General features: G+C 42.0%; 1 long non-coding RNA gene across 1 annotated transcript; it reads left to right on the top strand.

The window, feature by feature from the left end:
• Positions 1 to 2,908: 2,908 nt before the first annotated feature.
• LOC136356934 (uncharacterized) lies at positions 2,909 to 4,526 on the top strand. The gene is made up of 2 exons (XR_010741967.1): positions 2,909 to 3,818; positions 4,134 to 4,526. It is a non-coding gene; the product is annotated as an uncharacterized lncRNA (long non-coding RNA).
• The last annotated feature ends 11,681 nt before the right edge of the window (positions 4,527 to 16,207 follow it).

Here is a 16,207-nt window from a genome sequence, read left to right as displayed (position 1 = left end):
CCGCCGCCGGCCATCTTTCGGCCGCGTCGCGCCGCCGTCTCCGCCGTCGCCGCCGCTTGCCGCCGTCGCCGTTAGGTGCGCCGTGGTGAGAGGAACCTCGGCCGCCCATCCTCCTTCGCCGCCGACCACCGGAGCCCCCTCGTCACCGTCGACCCAAACCGCCGCGCCGCCTCTTCTCGTCACCGGCCGCCGTCGTGCACCGTTTGACGTCGTGGTGAGTACCAACGGGTTCGCCTCGTTGTCCTCTACGCGTAGATGGTCTCCGTTTCCGCGGCCGATCGCTCTAGCGCCGGCGAGCTCGCAAACCCTAATCGGCCGCCATTGCCGACGTCAGCATGACGTCAGCATGACGTCATCATCAGGGCTGACGTCATCATTAGGGCTGACGTCATCGTCTCCTTTTCTTTTTCTTTTTCCGATTTTCTAATAGATTAAAACTTCGGAAAATCATAACTAAATAACCGTAGATCCGTTTTAGGTGGTTCAAGTTTCTAAATTCTTCTAAAATCAAGATCTACATGTTAAAAATATCCACATGTACTGTTTATGCTTGTTTTTGTACTGTTTTGTTGATTTTGTTTATTTGCTTTAGTTTCCGACGTTCCGGAGGAGAGCGTTTCCGTTGAGGAAGGTTCAGAAGCGTTTGTGGAAGCCCAAGGCAAGTCACACAGATCCCAAACAACCCTTTGAGCATGTTGATCCCGTTTAAAGCTATCATTTTATTTCAACTATGCATTGTTTTCGAATGTCATCGGGTGGTGAACCTTTCCCTATTAATTAATGGCCGAAGATGACTTTATTTTCCTATGGGTTATAACTTGATTAGCATGAACCTTATATATTGGATTGGTTCAGCTAAATGCTATATATATAGGTTTGCTTAGTCATGCTTAGAAACATTAGCTAATTAAAAGGGGTTAAATATAATTATATTACATAATAATTATTATTAATTAGGGTTATATTTAATGGTAGCTCACGATGATTAATCGTGTGATGTTAATTAATTGATAATTAAAACCTGGTTAAGGTGGGTTGTGAGCATATGGTTTTGATGGTTGTGCTCATGACAATTAAGGACCGGTTCGCGAGCTACTGTTGTGAAACATTTATCGTGCCAACCACAAGCCAGCGTGGGCAACTGCTTTACCTTTTGTATAGCGTAATTCATTATAGTGCGCCAGACTGAGAAGTGGCGAGAAGTCCATGGGGGTCGCTGGGGAGTCCATGCCTTGTTTATAAGGGGGTGATTATGATCCAGGTACGGTGCACTGTGGTGAGTTGTGTTATGCGAGGGGTATTGTCACGACTCCTTTCCGAGGTACCGTGGTGGTATTGAGGCACATGGTGACATGATGTGGGGTTGTGTCTTGTGGGTACAGTGGTACACCTCTGATCAGAGTTTAAAACTATTCGAATAGCCGTACCCGCGGTTATGGGTGAGTTGAGCAATGTTTTTTGTGATTAGTCTCACACTACTCATCAATGGTAATAATGTTGTAATTAATTTAATTCCTGGTTTGGAATGGACAATTCCTGGTTTGGAGGTTTAATTTGTTCAACCGGGGTTGGTTGTTCAAATGTGGTTGGGCCTATGCAACACGGGTGTGTTGTATGGTGTTTATTTAATATTGATTAATTATACAACTGTTTTACTATTCTCTTAAATATTTATTAAATTCTGTTTTCTGCAAATGAACTATATTGTGCCATCCTTTGTTATCCTGTGCACTTGCATATTTGCTGTGTGGCTTGTTGAGTATATTATATGCTCATTCTTTCAATATTCATTCATCAGAAGAGGAGTACTTCAGTGAAGGTGATGATCTGGAGGATTAGGCTTGTTCTCGGTTAAGATGCCTATGGAGTGGAGTTGCCATCGCTGTTCCGTAGATTGTTATAGTTTTATTTTTTCCGCTGCGTAGAATGTTATTTTTGATTGAGAGGAACTATCCACCTCTGTAATAATTTATTATTTGCAAATATTCGATAGTTATTCATTTGTACTCTATTATCAATATTGTCATTGTGTGCCTCGGCTGATTCCTGGACGAGGGTTTAACACACATGTAAGCGTTTGGAATTTTGGATAGAAATTCCGGGCGTGACAGTCTGCTTGCAAGACTTCCAGGAAACAGCGCCACCTCCAAGTGTGAACACATATCCACTTGTGGCTTTTATCTCATCAGCATCAGATATCCAGTTTGAGTCACTATACCCTTCTAGTACTTTTGGGTACCCGGTATAGTGAATTCCATAGCTCATAGTGCCCTTTAGATAGCGCATTACTCTTTCCAGAGCCTGCCAATGATCATCTCCCGGATTTGAGACAAACCGGCTCAGCTTGCTTACAGCAAATGAGATGTCAGGCCTCGTTACGCTAGCCAAGTACATCAATGAACCAATGATTTGAGAGTATCTCAGTTGATCCCTTGCTATTCTTCGGTTTTTCCTTAATAGCACGCTGGGATCATAAGGAGTAGGAGCTGGCTTGCAGTCACTATATCCAAAGCGACTCAAAACCTTGTCCACATAGTGGGATTGCACAAGTGTAATCCCACCCTCATCTCCTCTTTGTAGTTTGATGTTAAGAATAACATCAACCTCTCCCAAATCCTTCATTTCAAAACTCTTGGACTGTCACATCCTGATTTTTGTTTCAGGATTTATAGATTATTTAATAAATTATTATTAGAATTTATATTAAATGTTAATTAATTTACAAGTGAAGTTAAATGTGGGAAATAAAATTTCCTAAATATAAAGCATGGATGGATTTAATTTTTTTTATTAAATTCTCCATGGTTAATTATACTCTCTGGAATATTCTCGGATTTTTCGGAGCTCAATTCCTAATTTTAATAATACAAAGAACATTTCAGTAATAATCCACATATTAAATTAATCATTAAATGGTCTGATTATAATTTTGTTAAGTACTTTGAGTGTCCAAGTATTTTCAAGATTTTTCTTGGAATTATTTGAGCATAGGAAGTATTTTTAACAATTCAAAGATCATTTCATTGATTAATTTAATTGGAAAAAATAATAAAAATCCTCCTCCTCAGCTTGGGCCATTTTTGGCCCATTCCTTCCTTTCCTTCTTCTCTCTTCCGCCGGCCCAACCCGAGCCTTCATCCTCTCTTCTTCTCTCATCCAAAGTCCGGTTTTGCTCCCTCTTCTAATCAAGCTGAGAAAAGAAAAGCCCGGCAAGAAGTCTACTTTCCCTTCCCCACGCTACTGTTCATCTTCCAGCTCCAGCCGCCGGCTGTAGCTGAGCCGAGCCGCCTTGCCGCGCCGTTTCCTCCCCAATCTCTCCCCTTTTCTTCCGATTGTTTGAGGGGTTTTTATCCTCTCGTTCTCCTCTACCTTTCCCCTCAAGAATAGGAGCATTTCGTTGAGTATCTTATCCGAATCGAACTCGTTTTTGAGTTTATCTCCAAAACCGAGTTTTTGATTTCCCGGATCGATTTCTTGCGAGAGGAGTCCGACCTCTTCAATCCAAGGCTATAAATAGGACCCCCTAGTCCTCCTCTTTCGTTTGCCCCCTCTCCCGTGGTCTCCCGTGTCCCGTAGCCTCGCCGCCACCACCGCCTAGCTCACCGGTTGCCGCCGGCCATCTCCGGCAAGGTAGCGCCGCCATCTCCGTCGTCGTCGCCGCTTGCCGCCGCCGCGTTCAGGTGCGCCGTGGTGAGGGGAAGCCCGGCCGCCCGTTCTCCGCCGTCGCCGACCACCGGAGCTCCGTCGCCGGCGAGGTCCGAGCTGCCGCCGTCGTTCATCTCGTCGTCGGCCGTCGTCGTTCGTCGGTAGACGTGCTGGTGAGCACAGTTGAGTTCGTCTCGTCGTCCTCTACGTGTTCATGTCCTCCAAAGTCGCAGCCGACCATCCAATCTCCGGCGAGGTCGCCATCTTGGTCCGGCCATTGATGATGTCATCATGACATCATCGGTTTTTCTTTTTCCCGTTTTTCTAATCGATTAAATCTTCTGAAAATCATAACTAAATCATTGTAACTCGGTTTTGAGTGGTTCAAGTTGCTAAATTCATCTAAAATTATGATCTACATGTTTGTTTACTTTTTATGTATTGTTTATTTGGTTTTTATTAGTCTTTTTCTTCGTTTTGCGTGATAGTTAGTCGTTTCCGTCATTGCGAAGGTTCGCGAGTACGCCGGAAGTATTCAAGAAGATTAATTGAAGACCGATTATTGCAAGGCAAGTCACACAGATCCCAAACAACCCTTTGAGCATGTTGAACCCGTTTAAAGCTATTATTTTATTTCAACTATGCATTATTTTTGAATGTCATCGGGTGGTGAACCTTTCCCCGTTAATTAATGGCCGAAGATGATCTTATTTTCCTATGGGTTATAATTTGATTAGCATGAACCTTATATATTGGATTGGTTCAGCTAAATGCTATATGTAAGTTTGCTTAGCTATGCTTAGAAACATTAGCTAACTAAAGGGGTTAATTATAAACTATATTATATTATATTATTATTATGGTTATATTTAATGGTCGCTCACGATGGTTAATCGTGTGATGTTAATTAATTGATAATTAAAATCTGGTTAAGGTGGGTTGTGAGCATATGGTTTTGATGGTTGTGCTCATGACAATTAAGGACCGGTTCGCGAGCTACTGTTGTGAAACATTTACCGTGCCAACCACAAGCCAGCATGGGCAACGGCTTTACCTTTTGTATAGCATGGTTCATTATAGTGTGCCAGACTGTGAAGCGGCGAGAAGTCCGTGGGGGTCGCTGGAGAGTCCATTGCCTCTGGTTTTGAGGGGGAGATTATGATCCAGGAACGGTGCACTGTTTTGAGTTGTGTTGTGCAAAGGGTATGGTCACGATTTCCCCCTTTGCAATGCCGTAGTGGTATTTCGGGGCATGGCAACATGTGTGGAATCGTGTCTTGTGGGTACAGTGGTACACCTCTGGCCAGAGTAAAACTATTCGAATAGCCGTGCCCGCGGTTATGGGCGAGTTGAGCAATGTTTTTCGTGATTAGTCTCACACTACTCATCAATGTTAATAATGTGATAATTAATTTGACTCCTGGTTTGGAATGGATAATTCCTGGTTTGGAGGTTTGATCTGTACGACCGGGGTTGGTTGTTCAGGTTTGGTTGGGCCTAAGCAGCATGGGTGTGCTGTTCAGTGTTGATTAAAATTGATGATTAATTACTCTACTGTTTTACTTATCTTAAATCTTTGCTAAATGCTGCTTTTGCAAATGAGCCTATATTATGCCATCCTTTGGAATCCTTGTGCACTTGCATATTTGCTGTGTGGCTTGTTGAGTATGTCATATGCTCATTCTTGCAATAATCATCAAACCTCAGTTGAAGATAAAGGATCCAGAAGGAGAAGACGTTTGGCTTATACCCCAGTTGAGCTGCCTGTGGGAGTGGAGCTGAAGCCATCGCTAGACCGTTAATTCCGCTGCTGTTTTCTTTTCTTTTGTAAGTATGTAACGTTATTATTATGATGGGTTTGTATATTAAAATTGTCAGTTTGTGTACCTCGGCTGATTCCTGGACGAGGATTTTATGCACAAATAAGTTCGGAAATTACTAGTGAATTTCCGGGCGTGACATGGACAGATAGTCTTTGACCTCCTCAATCACATTAAGGCTGGTCCCAAAGATCAGTATGTCATCGACATATAAGCACAAGATCACCCCTTCTCCCCCACCATAGCGATAGTATACACATTTGTCAGCTTCGTTCACAACAAAGCCTGCAGATGTAAGCGTGGTGTCAAACTTCTCATGCCATTGCTTAGGTGCTTGCTTGAGGCCATACAAGGATTTCAATAGTTTACACACCATTCCCTCCTGACCTTCTAGTACATACCCGTCTGGTTGATCCATATAGATCTCCTCCTCCAGCTCTCCATTTAAGAAAGCTGTCTTAACGTCCATCTGATGGACGAGAAGACCATGAGAGGCTGCTAGAGCAAGTAATACTCGAATCGTGGTCAAGCGAGCAACTGGTGAGTATGTGTCGAAGAAGTCCTCGCCTTCCTTTTGGGTATAACCCTTGGCCACAAGCCTTGCCTTGTACTTTTCGATTGTACCATCAGGCCTAAGCTTTTTCTTGAAAACCCATTTGCATCCTACGGGCAAAGCTTTTTCTTGAAAACCCATTTGCATCCTACGGGCTTGCACCCATATGGACGCTCAACGACTTCCCAAGTACCATTAGACATAATCGAGTCCATTTCACTGCGTACTGCTTCCTTCCAGTAGTCAGCGTCAGGAGATGAATATGCCTCTTCTATGGTTCTTGGGGTGTCATCCACGAGGTATACAATGTAGTCATCTCCAAAGGATTTTGCAACCCTTTGTTTCTTACTCTTGCGAGTATCTACAATGTTGTCCTCCTCAGGATTTTCCTCAGGCGTTTGATCACTGTGTTCTATCGGTGCAAAGTGCTCATGGGGCATGACAGTTTCTTTACTAGAAGTGCTAGGTGTATATTTTATAGGAAATTCATTCTCAAAGAATGTAGCATCTCTGAACTCAAGAATTGTACCAACATGCATGTCGGGTACTCCAGAGTTTACTATTAAGAATCTATAACCCACACTGTGGATAGCATAACCAAGAAACACACAATCAACAGTTTTTGGTCCAAGTTTCCGCTTTTTGGCTATAGGTACATTTACCTTGGCCAAACAGCCCCATGTTCGTAGGTATGAGAGATTTAATTTCTTCCTTTCCCATTCCTCGAATGGTGTTACTTCCTTATGCTTCATTGGAATTTTATTCAGGACATGACACGCAGTCAAAACTGCCTCACCCCACCATTCCTTGGAAAGCCCCGCAGTGTCTAACATTGCATTCACCATCTCAGTTAGAGTACGGTTCTTTCTTTCGGCCACCCCATTTGATTGGGGTGAATAGGGTGGCGTCATCTCATGAAAAATTCCAAACTCTTCGCAAAAGGATGCAAACTCAATAGAAAAATACTCCCCACCTCTATCAGACCTCAACCGTTTGATTTTCCTTTCAAGTTGGTTTTCTACCTCAGCTTTATAGATTTTAAAGTAATGCAATGCCTCATCCTTTGTTTTCAATAGATACACATAGCAAAATCTAGTGCAATCATCTATCAGTGTCATGAAATATTTCTTTCCCCCTTTAGTCAACACGCCGTTCATTTCGCACAAATCGGAATGAACAAGTTCTAGAGGTGCCAAATTCCTCGCCTCAGATGCCTTGTGAGGCTTGCGAGGTTGTTTCGATTGAACACAAGTATGGCACTTGGAACCTTTGACCAAAGTGAATTTTGGAATTAAACTCATGTTAGCTAAGCGCGTCATACAACCGAAATTCACATGACAGAGTCGCGAATGCCACACATTAGACTCATCATTCTCACTAATGTGGTTCACAGCATTATGATTATTACACATGTCATTCAAAGAAAAGCGGAACAAGCCTCAGCTGTCATAACCTTTTCCAACAAAAGTCCCATATTTAGATACGACACATTTATTGGACTCAAACACAAGTCTAAAACCTTCTCTACACAATAGAGAGCCGCTAACTAGATTCTTCTTTATTGAAGGGACATGCTGCACGTTCTTCAGCTGCACGGTCTTTCCCGAAGTAAACTTCAGATCGACCGTACCAACACCATGAACAGCCGCAAGCGACCCGTTTCCCATCAACAAGGAGGAACCTCTCCCGACCTGATAAGAAGAAAACAGAGAAATGTCAGCACATACATGAATATTAGCACCAGTATCCACCCACCAATCAGGTGAATGAAAAACAGAGAGAACTGTAGGTAATATTTTACCGTACCCTGATGTTCCTCCGCCCTCGCTAATGATCATGTTGGCAGACTTCCTGTCTTTGCGCTCAGGACAGTCCTTGGCCTAATGCCCAGACTTGCCACACACAAAGCAGTCTCCCTTTGCCTTTCCCTTGCCCTTCTTCTTAAAATTGGTTGCAGCCTTGGGTTTGACATCAGGCTTGACTTTCTTGTTGTTGTGGGATGCATGAGGGTTCTTCTTCTGTACCATATTGGCACTAGAACCTCCCTCAACCTTTTTGCCCCGGACGTCCTTTGCCCTCGCCTTCTCCTCAACAACCAAAGAGCCAATGAGATCAGGAACACTGAACTCTTGTCTCTTGTGCTTTAGAGAAGTGGCAAAGTCCGACCAAGAATGTGGTAGTTTGGCAATAATGCCACCCGCCACAAACTTGTCCGGCAACTCACAGTTGTTGTTCTCAAGTTCCTTAGCCAGCATCTGAATCTCATGAGCTTGTTCTACTACAGAACGGTCATCGACCATCTTGTAGTCATAGAACTGCTCCATGACATACAGCTCACTGCCGGCGTCAGAGACTCCGAACTTGGCCTCAAGTGCATCCCACATGTCCTTCCCAGAAGGCATGTGCATGTACACGTCCACTATGTTGTCAGCAAGTACACTGATCAATGCTCCATGGAACAGGCAATCCGAAGCCTCGAACTTGGCCTCTTCCTCAGGAGAAAGAGGTGGTTCACTTCGTTTGCCCCGTGAAACATAGAAGCACTGCATCGCTGTCAACCACAATAGTGCACGTGCTTTCCATCTCTTATAGTTTGAACCATCAAAAGCATGTGGTTTCAGTGCAGCAGCAAAGCCAACTACCGAAAAAGACCTATCAGGTTTTTGGATTGTTGGAAATATAGTCATTAATCGGCATATTTTAATCCAAGAAATTGAAACAATGATCATGGCATAAGCAGTGTAGGGTGATCTTAACATAACCAGTAGAATACTATGCGCATCATGAATGTCAGAAACAGGAACATACCAGTAACGCGATAATATGCTAGAGGCATCATGTAGAACAGGAACAACAACATAGCGCACATAGTATAGCGATAGCGCTAACAACAGTAGCAGGAGGAGAAGATTATACCCCGAGAATGGCCCTCCGCTGGATGGTGAGGCAGAATTGCCTCCGTTGTTGTTGTCGTTCACGGCACCTCCTGGCGCACCAGCTCCGGATCCAGATCCAGATCCAGCTCCTGTCGGCGGCGGCGGCGTACCACCTCCGCCAGCAGTGGCGGCGGCAACTCCAGACATGGCGACGAGCAGTCGTGCGGGAGGCACTCCCCAAAAACCTGATCACCCGCCTACCCGGTGCAGATCTCAGGCGAAGGTGTGGTTTCGGAGGCACTGCTCCTTCCAATCTCTCGTGCGCGCAAGAGATCAGAAGCGGGGAAGCGAGAGCAACTCAGGCGCGGAGAAGGAGAAACTAACACCGGGAAAGAAGCGAAGAAGACGGATCGGGCTCGCGGGCTCCTTATCTATCAGGAGAAAGAACGTGGACGCGCTGTTGCGGAGGGAATCGTGGGAACGTGGGTTAGTGGCTGCAAAAGGATAGCGACGTGACGTACGCACGCCGCCAGCCAGCCACGCCCACAGCCCGGCCCGGCGCGCGCGTGTGGCATTCCGACCCCCACCTCAACTGGTCAACAGGGAGCCTCCAATAACTCCCTATTTAGGTTGAGATATTTCTCGCTTAAATCCTAAGGTGGTATTATTATCCTCAACATTTATTATGGGCCTTTGAGATTTAATATTATAAGTTGGGCCTAGCCCAATTATTCTAACACTAATTAGATCGTAGTGCTCATAACTATGCAAATGAATTATGCTTTATTTATGAAATTCATAAGATCAAGGATCACAACAAAAAACTGTTTTCACTTGCGGCCAAAATAGGTTTTCGCTGGCGGCCGGCTATACCGCCAGCAACCAAAGGCCAGGGAAAATAATTCATTTGTGCTAGCGGGCAGTCGGCCGCCAGCGAAAATTAATTTTTACTAGCGGCGCATCATCGGGAGAGGGGAGGGGGTTCGAGGATCCGTCGTCGTCGCAACTGAATCCACCACTCGCGGCCGTCCGGCGGCCGGATCCGCCGCCTGTGCTGCTCCCACGGCCGTTTGGCGGCTGGATCCGCCGCCCACGCTGGTCGATGTGGCTCCACGGCGGTGGCTCGACGAGGAAGGAGGCCATCCACCAGTGGCGTAGCTAGAATTTAGAGTAAAGGTGGTCCATCTATATGTAATAGGTCAATTCAATGGGTGGTCCACTATAAAATTTTTATTGGCAAAATTTGCTACAGGGCATCGAAAAACGTGTAATTAGCTTGTGGATACCGTAAGAACAAGAATTTGCTGTCGGGCATCACAAAAAATGTGTAGTTAGCTGGTGGACACTCGTCCTTATTTTATTATTTTCGGTGGATTTGGAGAGAGAAACACTGGTGAGTATAATTTTGCCCCTGCCATCGTTCCGCTTACAGAAAAAGGAGGAGCCCATGGCGCCGGTGGCCACGACGGAGGACGAGGACGAGGAGGGGCCGGTTGGTGCGGGGTCGGGGGCCCACAAAGGCGGAGGCGGCACGATACCTGCTGGTGGATGAGCCTGCAGGACTTGATCGTGGTGTCGCCGGCGGATGCGGAGCCCAAGTTCATGGTGTTGTTCGCTGTTACAACGTCAAGACGTCAAGTATGCATCGTGCCGCCACGACCAAGTCCTCCGCCGGGGACGCTTGACCAAGTACTCTGCTGGCAACGCCATGACCAACTCCTCGGCCGAAGATGCCATGATCAACTCCTCCGCCCCAGCTCGCCCGTAAAGCATCGAGGACTGATCTGGAGTCTCAGTCGCCAGCGCTTTCTCCTCCACTGCTTCCGACTCCGACCGGTGGGACTGGGATTGGCTACACGCAGTGATGGCAACACAGCAGAAGCGGCAGCGTGCCATGGCAGCACCGTAGCACACCACCACCACCACCAGCAGCGTGCGATTACACCTCCGCCAACAGCCGCAACGCCACCGCGGCTGCTGGTGCCGATCAGCAAACCAGCTTGTTCAGGGACGCCAACTTCCCGCAACTCCTGCAGGCTCCACCACCAGCAGGCATCACACTGCCTCCGCCTCCGCCTCTGTGGGCCCCCGGCCCAGCACCAATCGGCCCCTCCTCATCCTCGTCCTCAGTCGCAGCCACAAACGCCATGGGCTCCTCCTTTTTCTGTAAGTGGAACGATGGCAGGGGCAAAATCGTATTCTCACTAGTGTTTCTCTCTCCAAATCCACCGGAAATAATAAAATAAGGCTATGATTGTCCACTAGCTAAATACACGTTTTTTTTATGCCGAACAGCAAATTCTCGTTCTTGCGATGTCAATGAGCTAATTACACATTTTTTATGCCCTGTAGAAAATTTTGACACACACACACATATATGAGTTAGATTTTTTGCACTCGAGAACCCACAATCTACACCCTATATATATAGATATAGGGTGCACGAATCTTAGGGCAGGTACATTAGGTACTAACAAAATGTACCATACATGATGTTTACTTTATACAATATTTTTTACAAGTGCAAAATACCTTGTTGATGTAATTTTTTTCTTATATGTAAAACATTGAGGTTATCAAATTATCAGATCAAATTTACCTTGTTTATATAATTACCTCGTTTATGTAGTTTTGGATGGTAGGATATATCATTTTTGCAAGATGATAATTTGGTGATATAATAGATGTAACATTTTCTCATGTTGACTAAATATCATTTTATAAAAAAATAAGGGATAGAGAAATAACATGCATAAATTTCATATATGATTGTTATTGAAAAAAATATTTGGTAAAAAAATGCAACATACTTATTATATGTGTTGTGTACCAACCTAATCTTTTCTTTCTACAGTAAGAATTCATTTGGTCAAGGTTAGGTACATTTTACAGCGCAAATCTTGAAACACATCAATGGTGTAGATTGTAGGTGCATGTGAGCTCGAGTGCAAATCTGTATTTTCATATATATATATATATATATATATATATATATATATATATATATATATATATATATATATATATATATATATATATATATATATATATATATATATATATATATATATATATATATATATATATATATATATATATATATATATATATATATATATATATCCTCCAGTTATACGTTGTTGTTATGTTCTTGGATGGACGGAGTACGCAGTAGAGAAGAGATCGATTCGATCATATATATGCAACACCATACAGACACCATGACACGATAGACCGAATGAGAAGTTTTACCGGGTTTGCATTCAAAAAATAGTAAAAATCCAACGCTCCACGATGAAAGGTACCATGTAAAAAGTATTTAAGTATTCATATGGGTACTTAGGTGGGAAGGATAAAAGGGCAATTTTGCTATAGATGAAAAAGGGTATAATTGTCTAGAATATTAGTTGAAGGTACATAGGTACCGTATCGGTAGTTCATCCACATATCTAGTACTAGGTAAGTCATCCCCATCTCCTTTAATTTCCCGTTATGTTATTTATGTTAATTTTTTGAGATTTACATGTTAGTAAGAACATGAATTGTTAAAATATCCTCTTTGAGCCTATTCCTATGGCTGGCTTTACCAAAAAAAAATTTCTTACCATTGGCAGAACCAACAATATGTACAAGGCCCTGTATTATGCAAGGTTTATGATTATCAGCTTGAATTCGATGTCGCTTTATTTGCTAACAACAAATTCGATCCATCTTTCATGATAGACCAAATGCTGATCTATCGTAGGACTAGCTGTAGAGATTTGTCTGATCCGAATATCAGCTGATTCAGCAAGAGATCGATTTATGATCGAAAATGTTCATCCATAAGATCGATCGAGTTATGATCGGAAAAGGTAAAGGCGGTGGCGGCCGTGGGCGTGGCCGGCATCATAATCTTTGCCGGCGTCATCCGAGATCAGAGAGCGCACTGTATGCGGCAACGACATGCAACAACGTAGTGACGGAGGCTAAGGCGGTGGCGAGCGGCAGCCTCCCTCTGCCTCTGGTAATCCGGTTTAAACCCTAAAAAAAGATCAAACGAGGTAAAAGAAAAACGACGATCTTGATTCTTTTATTCCCTGCAATCGCTACTGGAGAAACGATATTTGGTCGGCCGGCCAAATTTCACAATAATCCCGGTTTAATAAAAAACCGAGACTAAAGATGATCTTTAGTCCCAGTTTATAAGTGTAACGGGACTATACGATCTTTAGTCCCGGTTCGCCGCTTGTCAGAGACTGTCAAGTCCCCCGGGGATCTTTAGTCCCGATTGGTATTACAGTAAATACAGTTGTACCGATTTAATCCAGCATATGTTTTCAAATGAAACAAAATTAGCAACTTCATTGCCATAATTTATTATATCTAATTTTATTCCATACCTGTCCCTTATCAATGTAACCCGGTTTATATATATATAAAGAGAGAGAGAGGAATTGGAAGTTTTGGACGCGAGTTCACGTGCACCCTAGGACCCAGAGTGACACGTGCTCACCTCGCATTAACAAGGGCTCATCCTCAGTTGCTAACCCGGCTTGGGAAATGTACCTACCCTCTAGGCCATATACATATATATGATATTGCTGATTTTCCACTGATGCCCTTGCGCACCCGCCTGAAGGTACAATGGATGATGACAGTTCAGGACTGGCAAAAAAAAAATGTACGATTGCCAGGTGACCCAAAAGGTCAGGGGAGGAGGGGCATATTTTCCCACTCTAAAATATAACATATAAATGCACTATAAAATATAACATTAATTGTCCATACAGTTCTACGTGCTACTAGAACTCCAAAGTTTTATTTCTTATCACTATATTATATTTAGATTTTATATAAAACTCTTATTTTTACAAGGTTAAAATTTCATATTCAACTCTTCATATTCACTGTCATTTACGTTCTTCATGAACAAACACAACCTTATATTTTATTTATATAGGTTTATATATATTTGATAGGTTTTATTTTTATAGATATTATTATATTTTATATACAACTATAACAATCGGTATATTTCGGTATAACAACTCTTAATTTAGTAGTTATTTTTTTATTAATATGAGAATTTTTAGCTCGACGGTAAATATTGATCTGGCACTATGGCTTTACAATGAAGCACCAAAGGCTGTGTTTAGATTCAAAATTTGGATCCAAACTTCAGTCCTTTTCCATCACATCAACCTGTCATACACACACAACTTTTCAGTCACATCATCTCCAATTTCAATCAAATTTTAAACTTTGCGCTGAACTAAAACACACAGCCAAAGTAAAAAATTACTCGTCACTTTCACTTGTACTCCAGCAGACAAAAACACAATGTGTGTGCTCATGCAAAGGTGACAATGCATTGATGAGCTGCATACTGTCACGTTAATTACTTTCGGCTTGTGTTGTCTACATCAAATCCACAATGCTATCGCATCATACGTACAGTTTTGAATTTTTGATATTGTAGCTGGCTCACTGCTCACATCCCACGTGACCGAACGCTTGCCGTGAAGCAGTCGCGACTCGCGAGCAGAGCTGGCGTGAAGCAGGCGAGCAGGTGGAAGGCACTTTCTCTTGAGTGTCCTAGCTCTGTGCCTCTGTCTAAGCAAGTAGTGATAGCAGCAAAGGGCATTTTGGGATTTTACTATGTTTTAGTGTATATCTACATGTAGAGAATATGTCCTTTTTTGACGTTAACCATATGTACCCTCACCCTAACAACTCCGGTCGCTCCCCTCAAAAAACAATACACGCACGAATCTGAACGCAGTCGAACGGCAGAGATTATAGGTAAATGTGAACTCAAGCTCAAATCCGCATATATATGTATATATATATATACACCAAACAAATTTACTATATAGGACGCTCATATGGGGCACCATAATATAAAATACACAAATTCATTCAAATTTTTCAAAATTTTCAAATTGTGTGTATATACCTAGTTGTAAAAATTCGATTCATACCTATACCTAACAATAAAACAACTCAAATTTAACTTTATTTCACAATCCAATATTACATACCTAACTAATTATATGTTTGAATGCTATATACCTAGAATCAAAATCTAACAAAAACATGTTTAAATTTAGTTCAAACTTGTTTTGAACTAGTTAGTAAAGTAGTTAATATTAATACTAAACATTTAAAAAAATTTCATACTCATTTGAATTGAGTATATACTCAATTTGAATCATGGAGCCCGGGCACCATGAAGCACCAAACAAATTTACTTTTAATATATATATATATATATATATATATATATATATATATATATATATATATATATATATATATATATATATATATATATATATATATATATATATATATATATATATATATATATATATATATATATATATATATATATATATATATATATATATATATATATATATATATATATATAAAATTCATGTGCGTTGTAACGGGTAAAAAAATTCTAATGAAAATATACATTTTTCATGAATAACCATGTCGATGGCAACGTTTGTATGGATTGTTATAGCTAAGACAATTAGAAAATTGGAACATCTTCAATGTAATGACCCAACCTCAACGATGACAACCTTACTGATGCTTGCTTTACCTAAAATAATTGGATTATTTATATAACAACATGCATATAATCTAAAATACTCTTTCAATCTTCTTCTTGCAACCAATAATAGGATCAATCAAATTCTACACTGCCTTGCATGGTAAAGTTTACACAAAATAGAGTCATTACGCACTCTTCTCTAAATACTTCCGTTTCAGATTATAAAACGTTTTGACTTTATTCAAAGTCAAACTAATTTAAGTTTGACTAAGTTTATAGAAAAATATAATAATATTTATAATATTTAAGTTGGCACCCCGCACCTTCCCGTGGAATTTGCTAGTTTTATCATCGAATAAAATTAATGTTTTAAATGATTAGATGCAACTCTTTGTATATACAAAATAGATGATAATGCGGCTTCATATATAGCTTCTATTATTACAATACAATTCATGTTTTATTTTTTTAAAACGTCATTGTGTATTGTTATGATATATGTGTCAGGGTTACGGGTTAGGGATACCCCTTACCCTTCGATGTATGTCACATGTCGATATGGCATGCCCGTGCATACATGGACATACTCTGTATGAGTTAAGGAAATCCTTCGCGGAATTGGCAGATGTAAAGAGACCTACTCGGACAAGACTAGGTTGTCAACGTACCGTGTGCGGTTCGACGTCTCCGAGTCCTGCTTGGAGACTGATTGACCTGCGGTATAAAAAGGACCCCCTGGGAGGACCTAAGAGATCGAATCGCATAT

Source organism: Oryza sativa, chromosome 6 (genome assembly GCF_034140825.1).
Source record: "Oryza sativa Japonica Group chromosome 6, ASM3414082v1".
NCBI classification, from domain to species: Eukaryota; Viridiplantae; Streptophyta; class Magnoliopsida; order Poales; family Poaceae; genus Oryza; species Oryza sativa.
This window is presented reverse-complemented; position numbering and strand designations above follow the sequence as displayed.